The sequence below is a fragment of the Anser anser genome (genome assembly GCF_964211835.1).
Source record: "Anser anser genome assembly, chromosome: 10".
Classification (NCBI taxonomy): domain Eukaryota; kingdom Metazoa; phylum Chordata; class Aves; order Anseriformes; family Anatidae; genus Anser; species Anser anser.
In genome coordinates this window covers 454,766-466,765 of record NC_139730.1, presented here as the reverse complement: position 1 = coordinate 466,765, position 12,000 = coordinate 454,766, and the positions used below count along the sequence as shown (strand labels likewise).

The window sequence follows — 12,000 nt, the reverse complement described above, 5'->3', positions numbered from 1 at the left end:
AGGGATGTAGCGCAGGCTCTGGATGAGCCTCCATGCAAGAAAATGAGGGGGCTCCCTTTCTGAACAAGAGTGAATTTCAGAAGTTCTACTTGTGAAGGAACATCCAGGCTGGTATTAACTAGCACCCTCAAATTGAAACCCCCCAGATACTTTACATGTCGTGCAGGCCCCAGCTGTGCTGCGCCTCCCTGCTGCTGCGTGTCCCAGACACAGACACGAGGTCCCTTGGGATGGAGCCCGTCCATGTTGTCAGCACGGGCAGCTGGGGGCTTCCCAGTCACAATCTGGGCAGGGCTGGCATCCCTGGGGACAGGTGGCATCCCTGGGGACGGGTGGCATCCCTGGGGACGCGTGGCATCCCTGGGGACGCGTGGCATCCCTGGGGATGGGTGGCATCCCTGGGGACAGGTGGCATCCCTGGGGACGGGTGGCATCCCTGGGGACGGGTGGCATGGCATCCCCACAGGGACCAGCCGGCCGTGCTCCTGCCGAGGGCCGCCTGTGGCTCTGTAGCCACTGAGAGGAACGTCCCGGCCCCTCGGGGCTTGGGCAGACCCCAGCACCCAAAGCAGTGTCCTGAACACCCAAAGCAGTGGTTTGAAAAGCAGAAGAAAGTTTTACATGGCTGTATTGAATGCTGTGCTGAAGTTCTCGTCCCTCTTCAGTCCTGGGGTCACAGATGGCTCTGGTTCCTTCCCTTAGCAGAAGTAAGAGCAAAAATACCTGGTACTTGCAGCTCGGGGGGATATTTCCTGGCCAGCCATTGTTCGGTGTATGGAAAGACTGGAGTTGTCAGCAAAACCATCTGCGTTCAGTAGCTATCACCTTCCTTCTGGCCCTTGACTACCTGTTTACAACTTCTCCCCTGCTGCTAACGGGTCTGGGCAGCCCCTGTGTCCCCACTGGGCTCGGCTGGGTGCAGGATGCAGCCCGGGGTGGGAGGGGAGCGGCTGGATCCAGCCCCGGCAGCCCCGGCACCGCCGTCCGTGCCTGGGCAAGCTCCACGCGCAGGATACAAAGGCCAAAATTGTTTGCAGGGAAAATGGCAGCAACAGTCTTGAGAGTGACGTCTTCGTGCTGCAGTTGTCTTGTTCGGTCCTCTTCCTCAGCGGGGCTGTGATATCACATCAGGCCCCCGCTGCACTTTTTGCATGGTACACATCCCACATTATAACATTTGGGCTGGTTTTCCCTTTTACAGCCACTTGCCAGACTGTCAGTTCCTTGAACCCAGCGCTCCATCGCCCCTCACTGAGGTCCCTGCCGTCAGTGGGTGCCCTCCCGGGGCCCCAGCACCCTGGTGGGTGCCAGCGGGACGGCTCCGTGCTGCCCCAGAGCTGAGCTCGGCGTGCGCTGCCTATGGCATCGCCGCTGCACCCCGCCTGGCTGCCGTCCCTCCCCATAACGCGGGCATGCTGCTGCTGCTGCTGCTGCTGCCGCTGCTGCTGCTGGGCTTCTCGCCTTCGCTGTGGGGCCGTGCTGCAGGTCCTGCTCCAGCAGGCCCGCAGTTTTCTCCTTGCTGACTCCACTTCCATTATTGTCTCCTCACTGCGTTTTTATTCTCCCTTTGTCCTGGCTTACAATGCCTCGCTCCGTACTACGCTTTTCAGTCTGGGAACATCTCTGCACCCAACAGTCTGTGAGCCCCCCGCCACTGCTGGTGACATCGAACAAAGTGGGACCCAAAGGGGGACCCAAAACGGGACCTGCTGGTGCTGGCAGACGCGCAGCACCAGTCTGCACCTGGCCCGGTGCCGCCAGCCCTTGCCGCGCACTCCACTCCCAGCTGGCCGGGCACCACGGCCGCTCCCCAGCTCCTGCGGACGCGGGGAGCACCAGCCCTGTGCACCCCCCAGCCCCGCAGGGCTGCCCCCACAGAGCAGGGCTCAGGATCAGGCCCCTGGGTTCTGCCTGTCCAGAACATCCCCTCTTGTTCCTTTGCTTCTTGACCCAGATCGGTAATGCTGATTGCCTTCATGGAAGAGTTTGGTTTTGCAGATTTGTCTTCTCTGTTTGCTGTTATTTTCACCAGGGACTGCACGAGTGAGAGTCTTCCTTGCAGAAACTCAGTGCGCAGAATTTCATTTACTGTTTTTTACATATCTGCATGTGTGATTACTAGGAGAAGTATTTTTAAAAGTAGCTCAGCGTTTCTTTCAGGGAGTTAGAAAAGACCAGATTTATTTTCTGCTGTGCTGAGAATTAACTCTCCTTTCTTCCTTTTCCCTCTGCCCCCACTGGAAAGAGAGAGAATGTAAAAAAAGAAGAAAGGATTTACATTGTCGTCGTGATTGGCACAGTCTGTGAATGAGAGGTCATTTCATGTGGCTGTTTCTTTTCAAGCGCTCTTTTTTTCATGCACACTGTATTCAGGCTAGAAGCATTCTTTCTTTTCAAAGCTTCTCTGTCTGTCTCTCTCTTCCCCCTCCTTTATTTTTCATCCCTTTTCTTTACTTTTGCTGTCTTTTCATTCTGTTTTTCTCCTCCCCCTTGGGGCTCCATTTTTTCTTTCCTCTTTCCTCTATTCAGTTCCTTTTTTCTTTTCGCATCTTTTTTGAATAGCTCTTCTATTTTCAGAGAGGAAAGAGTATGTAGAAGAGAAGTCGTTACAGCAAGGAGGAACTTGAAAGTCTCTCTTTCCCTGTTTATTTCACTTAAAAGCAAAAACTGTTTTCCAAAGAACGGGGTGATTTCCATCAGGAGCCTGCTGCAGAGAGCCCGGTGCAGCGTGCTGCTGGTGGTCGGGTCGCAGGCACCCCTCTGGTGCCGCGGCACCGGCACGCACCCAGCGCCCAGCGACACTGGGCACTGCGGGCTGCATGGCTGTGCCATCTCCCCGTGCCATCTCCCCGTGCCATCTCCCCATGCCGTCTCCCCGTGCCGTCTCCCCGTGCCATCTCCCCGTGCCATCTCCCCGTGCCGTCTCCCCGTGCCGTCTCCCCGTGCCGTCTCTCCGTGCCGTCTCCCCGCCCCGCATGCGGGCAGCAAGGCCAGGCTGGACAGGGAGTGGTGCTGCACCCTTGCCCCACTGGCACTGCCCTCGCCTCTGCAGCTCCTGGCAGCAGCTCGGTACAATTTGACTGCTGCTGCTGTCGCCGGTGCTGCTGTGCGGGTGAGCGGCAACCGTTTAAAGCATGGCACGGCAATAAGCTCTTGGGATCCCAGGAGAGTTCTGCCTGTTCAGATGGGGGAAGAGACGTATGGGTGGGGATGGGGAGAACGCCTCAGCTTCGTGTGGAAGGGGAGCGTTGGGCGGCCAAAACGCAGTCCTTGGGAACAGCTGGGCTGTGCGGCAGAGCCAGGTCACTGCCGAGGGGCCGTGCCTGGTCCGTGTTTGCCATGGAAAGGCGCCACGCTCAAACCCCGTGGAGATGGGGCTGGTGAGCGTCATGGTGGGGTCCTTTCGGTCTCCTAAGCAAGAGACCAGACCTTGTTCTGCTGGGCAGCGAAACGCCAGAAGTTCATCAAGCAGGTGAACTGCAAAGAGCAAGGAAAATCCCAGCTCTCCCTGTGCACTACCATTTTCCCCATTAATTATTGTCTCCCCAGTTGCTCTAAAATAAAGCAGAAGTTGAGGAACAATCTAGTGTAGGAGCACAGGTTGGACCGGAGCGGCCAGCTCTCGTTTTGTGTTGGAGGAGGGCTGGAGGATGGAGCTTGAGATGGGCACAGCAGCCGGGCAGCGCGGTCCTGCTGCAGAGAGCAGGGCAAAACCGCAGGGTGTGCGAGCGGCCGTGCTTTTCTCTAGCAAAGCAGAGGTTCTGAGTGGAAAGCGTGTGCAGTGAAAATAAAGCAAAGTGGGGGCTCTTCAAACTGCAGCACTGCAGCAAAACATGGGCAAGTGAACCCTGCAGGCAGTTTGCAAGTTGGCTCTAATTGCCCAATCCTGAACATCTTGTAGCACAAGATTGAAATTCTGCTTTCCCTTTGTTTGAAGGGTTTTGAGGAAGGGCCTTGCCTGCGAGCATGGCACCTCCATGGTTGTTTCCACCGGGCGGGGAGTGCGTTCGGGGACCCGGCCAGGAGCCTCTGGTAGGGGCAGGGGTCCTGAGCAGCGCAGCCGGGCTGCCAGAGGAGCCGGGGCTGGCTGGTGCCACAGCGGTTAATGGAGTGGATTTTTTTTTTTTTTTTGAGTGAGATTCAAATAATTGTAACCCAGAGATAAAGAAGACATTGGAGGAGATGAAAAGCGCGAGAGAAAGCAAGCAAGCAAAGGACAGAGGTTTGGAATACAGAGGGAGATTAGGAGATAGATGAAAGAAAAAGGAGAGAGATAAGAGGGAGGCAGAGGACAGATCCACAGCGCCCAGATAGGGGTTGCCAGGGAAACGGGAAGAATGAGGGAGCGATGGAGGAGTGGGGATGGAGGGTGCTGGGGGCGGGGCGCAGGGGTGGGGGGCTCGGCGATGGGGGCGGGGGGGCCTGGCGGGGGTCCTGCCCTGCTGGCCAGGGCGGTGCGGGAGCGGTCTGGGTCGTGGCCCTGCTCCCCACGGCAAGCTGACGCGGCTCCCAGTGCTCCCAGTGCTGCTGCCGCGGCTCCCAGTGCTGCCCCGGCGCTGCGCCCCCAGCTCCCGGTGCTGGCCCTGCACCAGGTCCTGGCTCCTCAGCCTCATGGGGCGAGAGCCGGCAGCTCTGGGCTGTGCGCGCCTCCCCAGTTCTGTGCAGTTATTTAAAAAACCCTCCTTCTCCCCCTCCAGCCAGAGTGTGCCAGTAATCGGGTGGCTGCGAGCCCGTTAATGTTTACTCTCACCTTTGAGTGTAACCATCGCGGTAAGGATCACCAGCAGAATTACCAAAAGATCGATTAGCGGTGGTTTTTAACGTGATCTGGCAAAGAGATCCACTTCCTTCCTGACGCACTGTCTGTCACGCAGACATACAATCATCTTTTTCCCCAACTTGTTTTTTTCACCTCCTCTTACCAAAAAAGGTGCCTTTGTCATAGTGCGAGTGGTAGGTTGTGTCCTTGTTTCTGAAATGAAAGCCCCCAAAGAGGATAATTCTTCCACGCAGAACGCTCCACATGCTGTCACGTCGGGCTGTCCTCGTCAGAAAGTGTGTCTGCGTGCAGGGAGCGGTTCTGCTTTCTGATCAACTCGCAGTAAGTGGGTGTTATCTCTTTTTCTAGAGAACTGGTTAATGGAAGTTTTCCGTAAAAAACTGAGTTCGGTGATACCTAACTTGGAGACACTGATTGAATGACTTTAGAAATCGTTTTGATTTCTTTAAAAGTGACGAGTTTACTTGGTAGGCAGCAATCCAGCAAAACGCGTCCTCCTTCCCGTTGCTCAGAACTTTGGCTCGTTATTCAGATTAAAGTCTGGTTTATTTGCATTGGATGTCAGTCGTGGGAAGAGGAGCGGTATTTTTAGTTCTGACCCAGATGCAGACAGGAGGGAGGCTCTGGGGCACAGCACTGCAGGGTTTGCCTCCGTGCTCCCGCAGACCGGGCTGCGGGGCCGGGTGCGGGCGGTGGGGAGCTCAGCCCCGGGGGGGCCTGGAGCCGCCCGGCCCCGTGTCGAGCAGCTCGTCCTCTGTGCGCCGGGCTCCGTGTTCGGGAGCTGCCCCCGCCCTGCCACTTTGCTCCGTGCAAACGGCAAGCCCCACGTACACCTTCTCTGGTTCCGTCCGGGATGGTCACGGAAGCTTTAGAAACGAGGTGGACGTTTTGGCTTTGATTTACACCAGGATTTAAGCATGGAAGCAACTTCGCCTTGCCGCGGTGTTAGATTGATTATCCTGCATGGGAACGCTTTTGTGGGCTGGGCAGAGAATAGGAGACCCCAGTCATTCTTTTGTCGCTCAGCCCTCGCTCAGCATGCGGCTGAAACCAAGGTGACCTCATAAATCCCCAGGCCTGGTACAGAACAAGTGTTCTGGGTCAGTTTTATGAATCATTTCAGTCGTTCGTTGTGATTTTCAGGGAAAAAATATGTTTTTCAGCTTAAAATTTTTGTGGGTGCTTTAAGCAGCTTTATGGGAAAACCACACACAGAAAAAAAGAAAAGATGAAAGACTGATTTTTCCTTTATCAAACTTGACTGAAAGCTTCTTTTACAAGACAAAGAAAATAAACTCGGAGCTATTCTCACAGATACTCAAGATCTGCCAATTAGCCATTTGCCGTTAACGATTGCACAGAGCCCTGACGCCCCGGCACGCACAGGGGATGGGGTTTCGGCCGCGGGCAGCCCCAGCAGTGCCGGGGGGTCCCTTCCAGGAGGGGACAGGCCCGCGAGGTGCCCTCGCGCTGGGCACGGGCAGGCGGGCGAGCTGCAGGAGATGTGCTGCTGCTGGGACCGGCCCGCTCCGGTGCCTGCGCTTAGCAGGAGGGGGAACGGGGAGGGCCTGGGGCTCCTCGGCTGCCCAGGGGCCACGAGGTCAACCACGGAGCCTCTGCTCCCCCTGCTCCCCTTGTTGTGTTGGGGAGGCCAGGGGCAGACCGCGTGCGTGTGCCGGTGGGGTTTACACGGGCTGCCCAGGGCTGCTCCACGCAGGATCGCGGGGCGTTTCGGAGCCCCTGAGCTGCCGCCAAGCCCTGGTGCCGGAGCTGCGCGGGACTGCCCAAGGCGCTGGAACAGCTCAGGAGAGGCCGGGGGAAACCAAGCAGGTTAGAGCAGAGAAAGGAAAGCAAAAGAAAAGCGTTCAGCAACAAATGACTCAGTCTGGTGCAGCTCCTGGAAGAGCTGGAATCCAGCAAGAAGTGTACCAGAGGCAAGGAAGGGGCCGTGGTGCAAAGCGCTGCGGGAGGGGAACCATCAGGTGTAAGGGTCTGCAGGTAAGAGCTAGGTGCTTGAGTGGTTAAACACAAAGGAACTGGGGTAAATAGAAGTTAGATGACACAAGGAAGTGGCAGCTCTCTAAAAAACAGTTTTAATCACCTGAGGAGCAGGCAGTCAGTAAGAAATGGCAAGGCTCTGAGGAGGATGGGCAGGGGCTGGGGCGAGAGGAGCAGCGAAATGCAGGGGGCAGCTGGATTCCTCCAGCCCGTGCTGATACTGGAGGAGAACAGATCACACCCAGACAAAGCCTCCCAGGAGAGGGAAGAGAGCGCTGAAAGAAAATTTCACAAAACCCAGAAGAACAGGAGTAGGAACTGCTGCCGGCCCCAGGTGCGTCCTTCCCCAATCCGCCATGGGAAAGAAGAAGCATGACCGTCGGTGGAGGCACGGACGAGAGGGAACAGGGGAACACCAACACTTGTGGTTTTCAGAGGAGACTTCACAAGTGCATTTGTGTAACTTCGGGTGTGGGAAAAGTACAGGCAGGCGAGTGTCTCAATCAGCAAATGAGCTGGAGAGCACGTAAACCCTAACTCGGGGCTTTGATGCAAGCCCAGGCGAGCATTTGGTTCCCAGCTCAGCACGCGGGCAGGAACTGCTGCAGCTGGGCGAGGGCCGGGCCTGCCGGTACCTCCGCGGGAGGGATTTGGAGACTGGAGCCGGGGCTGCGGAGAAGTTGCTCTCGTGTTGCTACTGGGATCAATATTCAGGCACATTTAATCCATTTCCTGTTTTTCTGATCTGGGGGAAGTGGGACAGACGGATGAGCTGAACTCAAGAAGCAATCATCAGGAACGGGGTTAGGGAAGTCAGCGTGGAGACGTGCAGAGGTAGCGGGTGGTAACGCGTTGCACAGCGCCTGTCCGGAGGGCCTGCACCCCCCCGGCACAGGCAGCCCCCGCGGGCAGGGGACGAGCTGGTCCTGCTGCCGAGCTCCTACCCACCCGTTAGGGGTGGCACCGAGGCGTGGGGCCCGGTGCGAGGCTCACCTTTTGCACCGACTGGTGGAGTTAAATCGCCCTGCACCAGCCTGGTGCCGTGGCACTGGGTCAGCGCTGGGACTTGTGCCGGCACCGCAAGGCAAGCACCGTCCCCTGCCCTGCCCTGCCGCCTGCACGTCTCCCCGGCCGCAAGCGGCTCCTGCGTGCCCAGCTGGGGCTCGGCAGCAGCCCAGCTGCTGCTGTGCCGTCGCAGCTGGCAGGGACAACCTATTTCTGCTGATTTTCCTTCCCCTGCCGCCTTCAGTGCAGCTGTGCGGCGGGGGCCGAGCAGTGCGCTGCGGGACGGGGCCCTGGGGCCAGGGCCGGCAGCGGCTCCCCGGGGAGGAGAGGGTCCGGCTGCACCCACGGGGAGCGTCCGAGCATCTCTGGGAGGAGCTGGGAATGCCTGGCCCAGCCTTGCTTGCCAGTATGCCGGGAAACAGCATTTCCAGCCTGCTCTGCAAGGCCTTCGAGAAGGCTGAACAGGGAAGTGAGAGCAAGGAAGTGAAACAAAAGCATTTGTCTGATTCCCCACTTCCCTCTCGGCGCGGTGTGTTTGTGCAGCTGCTTCGGCAGCTCTGCTAACTGTTGCGGCCTTGCTCTCTTTTGAATAGCAAAGCTCACTGTCGTATGCACAAGGGCTTGAACGTTTGACAGAGAAAAGTGCAAAGGCTGGCTTGCGTACTACACAGCTTTTGTTTTTGCCCTGGAACCCCAGAGGAGCAGCGCTCGTCCCCTTCCTCGGAGCGCTGCAGATAGGAATCTATAATTTACTTTCTTCTAAAGGCCTCTGTCTTAGGGTTGTTGTTTTGTTATTGTTTTGGTTTTGGTTTTGCTTTTCAAACACGTGAGTGCTGGTCTCAGGAGCGCGTGCGTGTGCGTCAGCCGCTCAGCCTCTGTGCCTCGTGGTGCTGTACTCGGAGGCAGAGCCGTCCTGGCGCCCGGCGCTGTCCCGGCCCTGTGCCACGCCGGCACGGTGCCTGCACGCCGGCACTGCCGGGGCACCGGGAACCCCCGGTTCCTGCCCTGAGCCGGGCGGCGTGACCACAGCAAGGCTGCAGAACACAGCCAGAGATGTGTGGGCATTCATTGTCCTGAATGATAAATGGCTACAGAGAAATTGCCCCCTGGAGAAAGCAGGATCCTAAGTGGACTGGAAGAGACGTCCAGTCCATGTGGGAAATAGAAATTGCTGCACTGGGCCCCAAAATGAGGAAAAAAACAAAATGGAAAAACAAATCAGAACAGCTTTTCCTGCTTTCCGGTCTCCCTGGCTCCTCTTGCCAGCACTGAGGGAAGGGACCCTGGCTTTCCTGCCCGGACCAGGGCCCCAGGGAGCTGCCTCTTGTTTTTAGCTTCCTTACTTGGAGCAGGAATTACATTAGCAGGTCTTGAAGCCGGCAGCACTGCGCCCATGTTCCTTCCGGGAAACCGCTGTCATTCCAAGCCGCGGCTTCGTGCTTCCTGCCGCGGCGCCCTCCGGCCAGCCCTCTGGCCCCGCTCGGCCGCGGCTCGGCAGGGGGCTGGTGAGCACGGTCGTGATCAGGGGAATTGGAGCAGGGAGCGCGGAAGTGAGAGTCCCTCCCGTCCTCGCAAAAATGGCAGGGGACGTTTTTGCAGGGGTGAGTTCTGTTGTGCTGCTTTCTCCGGTAGCCGTGCACCCCACGGAGGCGCTCGCTGTAAGCGAAGCATCCAGCTGAGCTCGGCGGAGGGAGCGTGCGCGTGGGAGACGGGAGCGGCGGGGTGATGAAGGGTTTGGAGACCACTGCACGTCTACAAAAACTCCACCCACGCTGGAGAGTGGAGGCTCATCCGCGCTGCGCATCCTCCAGAGCTGCACTGCAGGCTGGCGCTGAGGGGAGCGCAGGAGGTTTCTGCTGCGATTTCCCCCCACCCCACCCCCTGCTCAGCAGCACAGCCAGCTCCCCGCGCTCCCCCCACGCTGTCTGGGGGGTCGGGGGGCTCCGGGGGCTGGAGAAGCCCGGCCGGTGCTGGGGGCACTGCAGGCAGACGGAGGACAGGGAAGGGGTCGAGCTCCCAGCAGAGCTCCCGCGTGCCCACAGGGGAGTCCTGGGGGTGCCGGGGGGGTTCTGGACAGGGCCGCGGTGTCTGCTTCCCGAGCAGCACCAGCCTGTCCTGCTCAATGCTGCGGGGGGGCTCCCACACCCACGCCGTGGGCACTGGCCGAGGGGTGCCTGCTCCCATCCCCGGGCCCAGCAGCACCCGTGCCGAGCACACGGCGAGGCCGTGGCCGTGGTTGGGCCCAGCGAGGCCTCATCTCTCCCCCGGGCTTCCTCTTCCTGCTCTCCAGCCGGTTGTTTTGCCTCCCCCGTCACTTCTCCCTCCTCAGGAGGATGTGTGCTGTGGGCGCAGTGCAGACATGGGGGGACACATGGAGCAGGCAGCTGGTGCCCGGCCCTGCGCCCCAACCAGCCGGCCGGGACAGCGGCCGTGCCGGCTGCCGCAGCGAGGATGATAACCTGATGAAGTGGGGCTTCTCCGTTCCGGGAAGGAGAGCGGTTAGTTAGCCCACAATTGCCGCTTTCAAGTCTTGCAGGTGCTCCTGGGACTGCGACATAATCTGGTTTAGAGTTTATTCCTGTTTTACCTCCCCTGTAGGATTCCTCTTTGTTGTAGCTGCAGAAACAATTATATTTTAGAAGGACATTCTTCACTGCAGGAGGAAGCTGCGGCCTCCTCTGCTTCTCTCGGGGGCAGCTCCCCCAGCGCTGCCCTGCCCGGCCGTACCAGGCACCAAGGGCTGCTCCGGGGGGGCTGCTCCAGGGGGGCCGCTCTGGGCCGTGCCCACAGGGAAGCCCAGCCCGGGGGCAATGCACGGCTCCCCCCGGCTCTGCTGGGGACGCCGGAGCTGCAGCGGCAGCGTGGCCATGCCCAGCTCTCTCCAAGGCCTGGCACGGGGAGCAGGACTTGAGTGGGCTGCGTGCGCGCGGGCACCTCTCAGGCTTGTTTCAGTCCTCACAAACCAGAGCGCCCAGGATGCCCCCAAGCTAAGCGCGTTCGGCAGCTGGCACTTCTGCTTTCCCCGCCCGCTGGCGGGCTGCTCCTGTTCCCAGACCTGCCTGCCTCTTTAAGTGTCTCTCCCACTTCTCTCTCCCACTTTCTCTTTTGCTTTGTCTGAGATCCTCCCTTAGCTGCTTTCCAGCCGCTGCTTCTCCCAGCCGGCATTGCCGACCGACCCGGGGCGCAGCGGGCTGAGCTCTGGGGTCTGAGCGTCCCGCAGGCGATGCCCCGCGCTCCTCCCCTGCCGCCGCTCCCCGGTGCTTTGCTGTCCCAGCCCCGCGGGTGGTTCGTGGCAGCCTGAAACCCCTGCCTGGCTGCCTCCTTAAATCCTGAGGACGAGCAGGTGCTGCCCGCTGCTGGGTGCAGGTTTCTCCTGGTTTTCACCGGGAAGTGCGCACGGTAAGGAGCGGGGGCTCCCCGAGAGGCTCTCTTCCCCCTGCGGGGTGACTCAGCCCTGGCTCGCGCGGTGGAGGTGCGAACGCGCCCCGCTGCTGCGGGCCCCCTGGGACCCGCCGGGCATGGGGCTGCGTGGGGCCGCGGGTTTGTCCGTGTGGGACCAGGGCTGCACCCCGCAGGCTCTGGGGCCGGGCCCCCGCGGTGGCAGCGCTGCGTGGATGGGGGCTCGCGTGGCCCCGCAGCCCCCCGGTTGGTGGCTACGTCACCTTTTCAGCCTGCGTGTCCCGAACTGGCCAGCGCCGTGTGTGGCACCAGTGCGAGCGCCACCGTCTGCCTTTCCTTCCCCTCGCTCGTCACCAGAATGGTCCGGTGGAGCAAGCAGGAGACTTGAAACCGCTCCTTTGCGTGCTGACCCTGCCCTGTGGTTGCGCGCCTCGTGCAGAGGACAGGCTGCTGCCTGCAGCCTCGACTGCACCGTTTGTCCCTTGCCTTGTGGCCGTGCGTTATTTCTCTCAGAACGACTTGCTCGGAAGGGCTTGTGTTGCCAACAAACCCGAGCAGGCTGTTCCACCAGCAGGTCCCACCGCGGTACACTCCTCCCCGTGTAAGTGAGCAATGCTTTGTGCCATTTGTAAGCGATTATTTGACTTTCTTCCTGGAAATAGATGGAATTATTAATAGCGCTAGAATCCCGCAGGATCCTGTTGCAGGCCCTCCCAGAGGGCAGAGGGGACGGTTCTCTGGACCCAGGTGCATTCACACCAAAGCCCTGGAGATCCATGTTTTCTGCCATGATTTTAACCAACTCTGTAGCCCTCGCT

General features: G+C 59.4%; 1 protein-coding gene across 9 annotated transcripts in view; it reads left to right on the top strand.

Moving 5' to 3' along the window:
* ZNF710 (zinc finger protein 710) overlaps window positions 1–12,000 on the top strand; it is a 31,623-nt gene that overhangs the window by 14,043 nt on the left and 5,580 nt on the right. Inside the window, exon 1 of one of the 9 annotated variants that reach the window (XM_083850312.1) lies at window positions 5,122–9,384. The exons of 6 other annotated variants lie outside the window; for them this stretch is intronic. The gene's annotated coding sequence lies outside the window, so the exon portion shown is untranslated. Of the gene's footprint in view, window positions 1–5,121; window positions 9,385–10,728; window positions 11,183–12,000 lie in introns of those variants that run through there. 2 more of the 9 variants (XM_083850316.1, XM_083850313.1) reach the window with 2 other exon arrangements.